The sequence below is a fragment of the Helianthus annuus genome, chromosome 13, assembly GCF_002127325.2.
Source record: "Helianthus annuus cultivar XRQ/B chromosome 13, HanXRQr2.0-SUNRISE, whole genome shotgun sequence".
Lineage (NCBI taxonomy): Eukaryota > Viridiplantae > Streptophyta > Magnoliopsida > Asterales > Asteraceae > Helianthus > Helianthus annuus.
This window is the reverse complement of record NC_035445.2, coordinates 142,408,683-142,422,206: the sequence shown is the minus strand read 5'-3', so window position 1 is coordinate 142,422,206 and position 13,524 is coordinate 142,408,683.

Genomic DNA, 13,524 nt, shown 5'->3' with positions numbered 1-13,524 from the left:
AGCTCAGGATAAGCAGAAATGAAGTTTGGACTGTTTTTGGCGCAGAGTTCAACTCAGTTTTGCCTCTTTTTCCATTTTGTTCAATTATGTTCTCTCTAGCATCCGTCCAAAGGTTCAGTAATTGTCCAAAATGCACCTTAAACCTGTTAATGCCTGCAAAACACAAACCATATCAAAGTAGTGTATTATAGAAAGTAACTTCATGTAATTAACCGAAATTAAAACTATTAAGCTAAGGAATTTTACCAACCCATCAAAATGGTGGGTCGGTCGGACAGCATCAAACCCGGGTGACACACCGGTCGGATGGCATATCGACCGGATGGCAGCCCGGTCGGATGGCAATCTGGCCTGCTGGCATCTGGTCGAGTGTTCGACGCGATGATTTTTTGACGTTTCGATTTCGAGCGATGCGAATCCGATAGAATTTCCTATTCAAATTACTTTTAATCCTAATCACTCACATCTCGCGTTGTTTTTTCTTTACTAATTATCATAACTCTATTTCGACTGAGTTCGATTGCGTTTCTATTGCGATTTGATTGATTTCCACACATAACATAAATAAACATGCACAAGTAACACGTAAGGCACACACACACGTATAACAATCACCAAGTTGCGTATTTCGAATTGCGAGCGCGATTGCGATAAGCGATAACATATACGATAAATAGCGATAAGTATAGCGAATAAACTTCGATTATTTGCATGTACTCCACATAATACAACTAACGTACGTCAAATATTAGACTAATTACAGTCAAAGAAGTCAAAATAGGAATTGAGCAAGGAGTGACAGATCGCAATTAGCGATCTTTCCTTCCTTTGACTTCAATCTTGACTTTGATTTTGACTTTCGAAACACGGGGAGTTACAGTCGGGTTCTCACAACTCAAAATATAGGCCCTTGAAACCTCTGGTTGTTGTCAAACATGTATTTGGCAAAGGTCTGTTTTACATTTTAAAACCTCTGTTTGTTGTGAACAGATGTTAGAACGTAAAACAGTGGTTCATACATCTGTTGACTTTGGTTAACAGTTGGATGAAAACAGATGTTTGAAACCACTGTTTTGTTAAAACAGTGTTTTGTGAAGAAAATAGTGGTTGAAACGATTGTTGGGTTAAAACGGTAGTTTGAAACCACTGTTAGCTTAAACAGTGTTTTGAGACGTCTGTTAGGTTAAACAATGTTTTGAAACTACTGTTAGGTTAAACAGTGTTTGAAACGACTCTTTGCTTAAACAGTATTTTGAAACGACTCTTGACTTAAACAGTGTTTTGAAACGACTGTTAGGTTAAACAGTGGTTTCAAAACATTGTTTTAACGATGTTAGTGTTCGCCATTGAGAACCACAAAATCAACACCTTTCGTGCCAAAATCGATGATTCAAATGAAGCTTCTTTGAACATGTTTCGGTTATAGCATATGCCAGATAACCTTCAATGACTTTAACTTAGCGAAACTTATTATCTGATTATTTTGGATTCGAAATCAACATAATCTTTTTTTCATGTTTGGATGAACATATTATGCTTTTGACCTTCAGGTTACTGATACAGAGAAGAGCGAGAGGGAAAGATATGAAAGCCCAGATGACAAAAACCACCACTATTGTGCCAAGTGGAATTGCAGTTAGAGATCCGTAAAATATAGCAACTGTGTTGAGAACGAAGCCGATTCCAAAGCATAAAAATGGGAAAAGAGATGCGTTCAATGCAGTTGCATGAGTCACTTTTCAATAACTTCATTCCTTTCTTTTGATAATCAATGTGGTGTTGTTTAGATTGTGTAAATTTTGTTTTTAAGCAAGTACCAAGTGATAACATTGTTGTTATTTTTTTAGGCAGTTGCAATCGTAGTGCTTGGTCATTGTATTATACAGTTTATGTATATAAGAAAGTGAAAATAATTAACATTCACTCACTATTGAAACATTGTCTTTGTAAAATTGTAGGTATGATAGAAAATGAAAATCTATGTAAACAAGTTTTCATTATAACTAGTGTTATCCTTTTGTTACGCCATATGAAAACACTGATGTCTATCGCGCAACGCACGTAATCAAAAACACTATCTATTGGTTTAGCATGCCACTTTCCTTTCTTTATATACTAAATTTTTAATTAAACCTTAAAAAATGTATAATCATTCATCGTTTAATAAAATTTGGTATGCATGGTTTTCTAAAAAACGACCCGTGTTTGCACACGGGTCTTACCGCTAGTACTATATAATAAAAGAAACAATTTTTGGACACTTGTCATCATATTAAGCCATGTTTTATAGATAAGTATTATTTTAGTTTACTCTATTCTAATTAATTATATATAATTCTCCTACTAAATATTAGTTAGTTTAATTTTTTATGGATAATTATTATTTAGTTTAATCTCCTTCTCATTTACAATATTATTTATTTAACTAATAGTGTATATCACGATTTTGGCCCATGTGGTTATATCACTTTTACTCTTTTAGCCCAAAAAGAATTTTTAACATCTGAACCCCCATCGTTTTTTTTCTAATCTTTTTGGCTCCTAATGTCTTTTTTCTAACACTTTTGGCCCGTAACATTTAATGGATGGAGTTAGTGTTAGGTCCCAAAAGGGTTAAAAAAAAAGACGTTGGGGGCTCAGATGTTAAAAAATTCTTTTTTGGGTTAAAATGGTAAAAGTGATATAACCACAGGGGCCAAAATCGTAATTTACTCTAACTAATATTATTTATCATTTATACATTTACGGAGTTTTAAATAATGGGCTAAATTTATTGAGACTTCGTTAACAAATTTTGCTACAACAAAATAATCTATTTATATCAATCTAAATTTTTGTCTATACTATACTATATAATAAAACATTAATGTGTGACACATGTCATTCACTTCCAAACATATTTTATATTAATTAAATAAATAAATGAATGATGAGCTAATATTAAATTTTATCCTACTTTAAATTTCGAATACCATTCTTCTATTTTTCTAATAACCGAAATTGTAAATTGTTAATTTAAAACATTTTAAATAAAACAAATTATTTATCACGAAAACCAAACTTTGTATTAATATATTAAATATTTTTATTTTCACTGTACAAAATTACATTTACTAACTTTTTTATTATTTGTTATATAAAATTACATTTATTTAACTCGTGTAATAAATGAGATTTTTTAAAGATGTATTATTTTATTATTTGGTAAACAATATTACATTTATTCAATTCGTGTAATACATGTGGTTTTAAAGATATAATTTTTTTATTTGGTATATAAAATTACATTAAATCAACCCGTACAAAATGGTTTTATATATATAACTTTTTGTTATTTAATTTATAAAATTATATTTATTCAACCTGTGCAATAAATGAAGTTTTTAAAGATATAATGTTTTATTATTTAGTATATAAATTTATTTACTCAACCCGTGTAATACACGGGGTTATAACCTAGTTATATATATAAAAACCTCGAAACTATGCACAGAAAAGGGCAGGTCAACCCGACTGACCCAGTCATTTAGCCACATCTTGAAAACATTTTACATTACCAGAATATATTCTATAGTCATCGAAAATATAATCATATGAATAACCAAAAAACATATGTACACTACATCAAAATGCATTAAAAAACACCAACTACCCATGGAATTTGATTTGAACCAACGTTACCCAACATACTCTCAAAACACAAATTAAAAATAGAATCTAGAAAAAATTGGGAGGAAGATGGTTTTAATACTGGGCAAGTGAAGGTAGAGTTTTAGCATACAATGAGCATATTGGTTAGAGACTGATGCTTTATTTGACCCGCGAATATTATATCTTTCATAAACATTTTCACGGTTTTCTGACCACCATGTCTTTGCTTGGTGTTCGCCAAATCTCCTTCGGCTACAAATACAAAAACAATCTAGAGTGGTATTTTAATGCATAAAACCTCAGATCATTTCCCAAAACAACAACAACAACAACAACAACAATAATAATAATAATAATAATACCTGAAGCAAACTCATTTGCGATCTCTTGTTCCATCACGTAAAGCCACAAGTGCTATATATATTGGACTATATTGTGTGAGCCCACGGGCTCACTTTAGGTAGCTAGGGTTTCGTGGCATCTCTATATATGGTAATTGTTAATGAATGAATGAGGCAATCAAGTCTTTTACCATATCTTACATGGTATCAGAGCCCGCGCTCTATACCATTTCCGTCGCGCCACACAAAAATAATAAAATTCTAGCCGTCAACACTTGAGAAAAAACCCTAGACAGGGCAGCGTGCCGCAACGCCGCCCTGTCCGGTCGCATGTTTTTTTTGTTTTTGTTTCCGGTTTATTTTTCTTATTGTCGATTTCGGTTCCGGATTTTAGTGGTCTCACCGGGAGATTTTTTATTCCAATCTAACCCTTACATTAGTCGGATCACTTTTCTTTCGGTTTTCTCGTTTCGTCGTTCAATGTATCTTGCTGTAACTTGTTCATCTTCATAAATAATTTTTATCAATGCAACTTTCAAACATTATGTGTCATCGTTGCCATAGTTGCAGTCATGATCGTTGAACAAGACTTACACACAAAGCAAAACTGATTGTGAGCGAGTAGAGTCGCCGTTGCCAAAGTTTTTTTTAGTTTCCTCTAAATCTCAGGTTGCACCTTCCTATCCGATTGGATTTTCGTTTCGCCGAATTTGTTCGGTTCTGTTTCAGTTGGTTCCCGCAAACCAGCCCACTTTTTCATTACGATGAATCTGGATTAATATTTTGGCAAAATAAAGCAGCTCGCTAATTTTTTAAGAGAGGATTGTGGAATTATAAGTCAAGAACCGAGATCGAGACTAGTTGTTGTTTTTTTATGTTTTTTATTCCATTCTGAACGTCCGATTCTCTACCGCTCCGACTGCGGGGGAGTATTGGACTATATTGTGTGACCCTACGGGCTCACTTTAGGTAGCTAGGATTTCGTGCATCTCTATATATTGTAATTGTTAATGAATGAATGAGTCAATCAAGTCTTTTACCATATCTTACAATATAGACACCAGGCTCATACTGTTCAATCCATTCAGCCTCGACTTGATCAGGGGCATTATATATATTATTACCACTATTTGATGTCGGATTTCTAGTTTGGAACCCATTATTCTCCCCTAAAGCTGCTCCGTTAAGAGATCTAGCATCTGCATAGCTATGATTCTCATTTGAAATGTGTATAACTACATGTTTTTTCAACATAAACACCTTAAAAAACTGTAGCGTTCAGCAGCAAAAAAAAACAACAAAAAACTGTAGGCCTTTTCAGCAAAAAAAAAAAAAACGCTAAATAGGTGCCGGCGTTTTCAGCAATAAAATGCCAAAAAACTGCATCTTTTTTCAACATAAAAACCTTAAAAAGCTGCAGCGTTCTGCAACGTTTTCAGCACTGCAGACTGCAACGTTTCTGCAGGTTTTGGCTATTTTTTACCGGTTCAAAATAACCGGCTATTAATAACCAGTTATTAAACCGACCTGAACCGGTTTGCATCAGTTTGGGTTTCTAGTTTTAAAAACCGGTTTAAAATAATAACCGGATAGAAAAAAACGATTTAGAACTTTGATGAGAAAACCCGGTTCGAATAAAAATCAGACACTTTTAAAAAAAAAAAAAAAACTTGAATTTGTACACCTCTACTTGCATGCCCTTTCATTAAAACTCATGAACACATAAAAAAACAATTAGGGGTCGTTTGGTTCACAGAAAAACACACTTAGGGGTCGTTTGGTTCACATAACATGGTCAGGACCTCAGCGAGAACCTCCACAGCTTCTTACATATGTGGTTGTTGACCTAGAATAGTTCTTATATCAAAAGTTTGTTTATTTGACCCGTATGACCCGTTTGAAACAAAACTTAACCCAAATCGACCCATTCAAAAGCAAAAGTTTCGAAAATGCCACCTCACCCATATCGTCCCATATGACCGATATACCCACTTGCAGCAAAAAAGATATTAAGGAAAAATTATTTGGATTTTGAACGAAAAAATGTTCCAGTTAACTCATTATTCAGTTTGTTTCACCCTGTACAAAATAATTACCCATTTTGGTAAAAAAATCTGTTTTGACCCAATTCGAGTTCGACCTGACTCTCATTCATTAAAAATTCTAAATCTATGAAATAAAGAGCAAAAAACTAAAAAAGAGGAATATGTAATCCATGATGAAGTTAATAAAAAAGATCAAAATTAAACGCACAGACACACACAAAATAAATTTGTTTTAATTCAAATAGTCCATTCTTCCTCATTTCTTTTCACAGTTATACAATAGGTAACTTTTTCCCTGACATTCTTCCAATGATTCAACACCTTAGTTTCCCTTACATCCTCCGCTGGCCTTTGGTGTACGACAATGGCGTATAGCACTGATGGAATCAGGTCGTATGTTACATATTGAACTTATAATTAATTTTTTATGAGTGGTCTTTTCTATAATATGGTGTTGTAACAAGCAAATGTTTTTTTTTTTATTCTGAACTCAACCGAAGCTTCACGTGAGGATAATGTGTACATGGCCAAGCTGGTAGAGCAGGCCGAACGATACGAAGAAATGATCGAGTTTATGGAAAAGGTCGTGAAGATCGTGGACTCCGAGGAGTTGACCGTGGAGGAAAGGAATCTTCTTTCTGCAGCTTACAAGAACGTGATCGGAGCCAGGAGGGCATCATGGAGGATCATATCTTCTATTGAGCAGAAGAAAGAGAGCCGTGGGAATGAGGATCATGTCAAGCTAATTAAGGACTATAGGGCGACAAACGAGACCGAACTAAGCAAAATTTATGACGGATCATATCTTTAACATTGTTTTATAAAGATATGTAACTAAACACAAAGAATTTAAATAATATATTATAATATGTTTTTTAGTATTTGATTTCGATCGTTATTAAACAAACCCGTGTATTCACACGGGTGTACAACTAGTAGTAGTAAAAAGGGCATGTAGTCAAATACCTGAAGTTCCAGCCTTTAAAGAAGTGTGTTTTCTCTTAAATCACCTGAATAATAGAAAAAATTACCAAGGGTTAGTACAGAACATAGAGACATCAAAATTAGTTTAAGGACTTTCTTCTAACCATTTAAAAAAAAGGAAATCGACGCATAAAAGAACCTGATAACCCTTGTAAATTGTCATCAAATGTGTGATTTTTTACCTCTATTGTTGTCATATTGTGCGTCATCAAATGTAAAATGTCCTACTTGGATGTCACCAGCAGCTACCAGCAAGACGTTAACCCAAAACATGTCCAAAACTATTTTATGGCAAATAAACAACAATATTACACCAAGAGATAAGATTTCCTAGTCTTCATGATCAATAAACAATTATAATAACATGTTATAATGTGATGCCAAATACACAAAAAATATGGTCCTAGCATTGAGATCATTTAATCTATATCAGTAGTTGGTATCTAGTGAAAAATAAAAAAGAACATGCTTCTACATTCTCCTAGCTAAAATCATGAAATAGTTTTGTTTAACATACTTTTGTAAATGAATGAACTATTTATGAGAAAAAAAAAACGTGAAAGGTGAGTAGAGTCTCAAAAATCAAAATTTAGAATATAACATAAAATTTGATTTATCACACTACCATAGAACAACTTTCTATCAACCAATTTAGTAGTGTAGTTTTTAAAAACTTTAATACACTAACTTATTTATAAAATTACAAAAGAAAAAAAAATCATTGATGGTTAAACCTAACCTGGACTAAAAAATGTTTGACCGTGACTGATGCGAAGTCTTCGAATCTATCCCAAACATCAAGTGCAACTACTTTGGTGAGGAGCCTTTTGTTCTTTGCTTATCTAAATGTTTAAAAAAAATGTAAAAAGGATTAGAATAAAAACAATATGTACAAATTAGGTATCAACATAAAAGCCACAAAACTATCTAAGCTAATATATAAATCCCAAACCTCATAAATCGTCACCACCCAATCCCTACTACTAAAATTCTTAACGCAATAATGTAAGGACCTGCACAAAAATGTCTTAAAAAACTCCGTAAGTGAAAACTCGAACCCCTAAAACCCTAATTTTTATGAAAAATCAAGAAAATCAAGTTTTAGTGCTCGCTCGCGGGTCGCGAAGGATTAGGACAAGGTCTTCGTGGGCTGCGACAGACCTATGAGTCTCCAGATAAGCATCAGGGCCACGTATCACACACGTGGCAAGCCTAGGGTATGACACTGCAGCCCTAGCCGTAGCTAGGGTGGCCCTCGCGGGGCGCGTAGGATGGCCTTAAGGCCTTCGTGGGCCGCGAAAAACCGAAAAATCTGCTATATATTGGTCGTGCATGGGCATTCACTTCTGCTCAAAAATTTTCATCAAAATCACTTTCGTACTGCTCAAAATAGTGTGTTTAAGCATCGAGACGTTGCTACGATAACGGGGTAATAACTCGATCACTGCTACGATACAGTGTCTGATCGATTAAAACTGATCTGATGGATGTTTAAGTGCTGCCCGAATATTGGGCTATACTTTGTCATTCGTCGTGAGAGTTTCGTTGCATTATTTAACTAGGTTTACCACCTTAATCAGTAGGCACGCTCTGACTATTTAAACTTGCAATGTGAGTCATTTTATTTTTATTAAAGTTGTTTTACAATACCTCAAATTATTTCCAGTTATGATTTTACAGGGATTAAGTCTTTGCAAATCTTAAACTACTGGCAGTAGGTGGGGTATTGTGCACATTATTGCTATATTATCACTTTTAGGTGGGCGAGCCTAAATAGTGATACACGTCACTTTTGGGTAACAGGACCCAATAGTGATATGACCACAGTCATAGATCCGGTTGAGTGACAACTGGACCAAATAATTATAAGATAGGGACAATTGTAATCGCTCTTAATACTGTGAATTATAACAATGTGTCTTTTGTACAAATTGAATGTGCCAGTATTTCCCGTTGATCAAATCTTTTTAAAACATGTTTCAGGTGATTTACTGTGAACAAGGAAAAAGTGTCGTTTAGCACTCCAGCTTGAATGAAGTGGCTCAGTAAATAAATAAACATGCTTTCTGTAATCCGAGGATTTCCCAGTGAAATTCCTTTATTGTAAAATACGGGTTTGTCCCAAAAATTATAATAAAATAGTTCGGTTTTTTCTGTTAAACGATCCTGTTAAAATTCCGCTGCCAAATTAAAATACCAATACCACGGGTTTCTGTCCCGTGGCCTCTGAACCGGGCAAAACGGGTCGGGGGCCGTGACAAGTAACATAGTCCGATTTTGACCCCTTCATCTTCACATCACTTGGGTTAGAATCTGTGGTGTCGTAGCTGGCGCCGGAGAAACTATTAGATGGGGAGCAAACAACTTGTCAATCTCTCTTGTCTTAAGCTTCTCACCACATATTCTCTCTTGTTCGTTGGGTTCTGCAAGCAAATGCAGTGTGATTGTAGTTAAAACAAAGGAATATGATGATGAATAGTTTTTGTTACTCATATAACTAATTTGCCCTATATTTCATTATAAAGAGCGGAAAGGATATAAGAAACAAAACTTTTTTTTGTGGTTTAGAAGTCGAATTCATCCGGTTCCCAAACAATCATAACCTCCATTCAGAAATCTAATCACAAATATTAGGGCTAATAATACCTACCGTCAATTCGGTTAATTCCTTCAAAGATCTAGGCTATCAATATCATCTTCCAACTGATATAAACTACTGACATATTTTAAATAAATTCCACTGCAATAAACTTAAACATGGTTACTGAACTATGAGACATTTTTATGTTACAAAAGGGAAATTACCATAGCTGATGCTGTCTGGAAGACTGTTTGACTGGAACATATCATTCTTAATTCTACAAAACACCTGTTCGAAAACGACTACCAAACTGCAATTAAACCAAATCAGATGAGAAAAATAGATGAAAATTTGTTATTCCTGATCGATACATCTAATCGCGATTTTTGAAAAAACCATAATCGATGAAGAAAGGAATCTTAGAATCTGAAACGTAAATCACTAAAGATCTTACGTTGATTAGATTTAAGATGGAAGAAGTTGTACCGGAGAATCTTGCGCGGGCGTGATTGGCGAATCAGCGAGGAACTTGATTGGAGAAACCAGATTCATCGCAATAAGATTTAGGGTAGGAGAGAGTTGGAAATTTAGGGCAGTACATATCAGAGAAAAGTAGGCGGAATGAGATAGGGATTATGAAGTTTATATATGATCCGAAATCACGGGTCGGTTATATCATCAATCAAGATCCGCGTCCCATATCTTGACCCGAGAAGTTTCTCGGCAAAACCAATTCTGAGAAGCTCTAAAAACACGCAACATCAGCCCAAATCCTTTCATTTATTATATATAATAGATTAACTAAATAAATAATAAATTAATATTAAATCTTATCATACTTTAATAAAATATTATTCTCAAATCTAAATTGTTAATTTAATATATTTTTAAAACAAAACAAATACCTCTCTTTCCTACTTATCTTATATTAAATATATAAATAATAAATTAATATTAAATGTTATCCTGATTTATTAAAAATATAATTTTTTTATTATTTGGTATACAAAAGTATATTTATTCAACTCATGTAAAACGAGCGGTTTTTAAAATATATATATTTTTTTATTTTACTATACAAAGTTACATTTATATAACCCGTGTAATACACGGAGTTTTTAAAGATATAACTTTTTATCATTTGCTATGTAAAATTAGATTTACTCAACACGGGGTTTTTTAAGGATATAATTTTTTATTATTTGGAAGATTTTTCAACCCGACTATACACATGTTTTTTAAAGATACGACGTTTTTAGTATTTAATATACAAAATTACATTTATTTAATCTGTGTAATACACATAGTTTTTAAAGATATACCTCTTGTTAGATCTATTCAACACGTGTAATATACGATGTTTAAAAAGATGTAATTTTTTATTATTTGGTAGATTTATTCAACCCGATTATATACGTGTTTTTTAAAGATACGACGTTTTAGTATTTAGTATACAAAATTACATTTATTTAATCTGTGTAATACACATGGTTTTTAAAGATATAACTTTTTTATTATTTGATGTATAAAATTACATTTATTTAACCCGTACAATATACGGGGTTCATAAAGATATAACTTTTTATTATTTAATATATAAAGTTACATTTATTCAACTCGTATAATACACGAGGTTCTAACCTAGTATGCATGTATAAAGAAATCAGGGTTTTTTGTGTAGATCAGTAATATTATTTTTCTTGACATAATTTGTGGTTTTATTATCTATAAATTAGAGAATTTTGGGGAAGATAAAAATCAGGAAAAAAAAAAAAAAGAAAGAAAGAAACGGATGAGATTCGGTTTTGTTGATCGTTATATTCTTTTTGGATTTTAAGTGGTATTCTAGGTGTCAGTTTTTGGATTTTAAGTGGTATTCTAGGTGTCAGTTAAATGTTAATTAGTCCTGATCGTGTTATAGAAGGTTCAAAAGACATTTATTAGGTAAGTGTTTAGTGATAACTAAAATTATGTAAAGTCATATTTATTCCTTTAGAAAGGAAATAATTAATTGGTAAGGAATCGAGATAACGAATGAGAAAGTACATAATGATTGTCAAATGCCAATTATCTGTAGGTTAGGAATATAAGCTGTGTATGGTTGATGAGTATTGGGTTGTCGGTTTAGTTAAGTCAGGAATTCCGAACACGACTTATATTTTTATTTGTGTAAAAGCATTAACCCTAACTCGAACACACATAAAATCATGTAATTGTAAACACAACACAACCATACAATATTTTCCCTCCCATATCTTTCAAACATTTGTGATTATTCTTTCATCTTTTACTAGTGTGAGAAATTTTCTTACATTATTTGTAACACCTTAGGTAAATCTTATATCGTCTTGTTATGTCTACATAAGAATTTTTTTGCCATAAAGAATTCTTTGCGTCAAATATCATCGACGTATTTTGGGCGCATTGGTTGTGGAGAAAATGAAAACTCCACAGTTAAACCTACTTAGGTGAAAGTAATACCAGGATGGGTAACATCACGGAAAATTTCAACTTATCCTCGTAAGTAAAGCGGACAATATTAGTGATACGAGCAAGTCTTGGCTCCACCACAATTTTTTATTTTATTTTAATTCATTTCCACTTAACCATAATTTTGGGCCCTATTTTTTTTTTGTTGCCTGAGGCCTAAACTCTGGATACGAAAAGTTGTATGTTACATTATTACTACTATGACTACAACAAGGTCGACAATGATGAGATGAGGATCACCAGCATAACCACTATTGGTAGTTGTGAGTTGGGACTTCTAAAGTGATATATGAACTTGGACCAAAGTTAATGTTTGGTTTTAAAATGAAATCACGAAACATGACAAAATATATATAAATGATTAACAACATTAACTTAAGTCGAAATATCTTACACCAAGTATCAAGTTATGGTATTTTATGGATTCATAGTCTCACCCCTTTAAGGATATATTCAATAACAAGAAACATTACGAATAAAAAACCTCCAAATGTCGAGTTTAATTGGATACACATGTGAATGGAGTCAAAACTTATTTTAATAGGATTGTGTTGGTTTTATTGGTTGTATTTCTTTATTCAAAAGTGTAAGGACCCTCACGATACCAATCTAATCTTTCTCAGATAAAAACCCGTTGACTAACGAGCCTATACACATACATTGGTGGGTTAACCATTATAAGAGAATAAAAGCTTAATTATATGCACTAAAGCATCATAATCATGTGATTTACCATAATCAAGCACTGCCTAGGATGTAGGCTTGGAATTTCTTTGACTCGTGCATTTTGTGTCATTTACAGGAAAAAAATGTGTGCTACTTTTGTTTAATTGGAATACTTTACCTTATTTGGTTTAATTGGAATACTTTACCTTATTTGGATTGGGGGTTCAAAGTGGCCATTCATATGAGAGGGATATGTTCCTTCATGTTTACATGATTGTATTTATGAGAGGTATATGTTCCCTCATGTTGCCAATGATATGATTGGGGAAAGATTTGATATTCCTTGTAACCAAGGTTTGACTCCCACTCTCTTCTCTATTTTCTGCGGCCTTCAAGTGAAGGCCGAATACGGGTGGCGTCGGTTCGTCTTGGATGGGACGCGAGGTTTTACCGATTATTCCACTGTCATGCCTTCGGGCAGGTGGAGGTCGGGTTTCTACGCATCTGGGAGAGCCAATGAGCTGGCGGCGGTCGAGTAGTCGATCTTGACCACAGCGTCTAGTGTCACGGTAGTTGACACATCTTTCATTACTATTAAAAAAAATATGTTCCTTCATGTTTACATGATTGTATTTGATATATCATAAAAGTAAGGTCGAATATTTTAATTTCATATAAATTTTCTATTATAATCCCAAGAATGAATGAAACTATGTGTCATTTTTACAAGACAAGTTACATAAATTCATAATTAATTTTATATAAA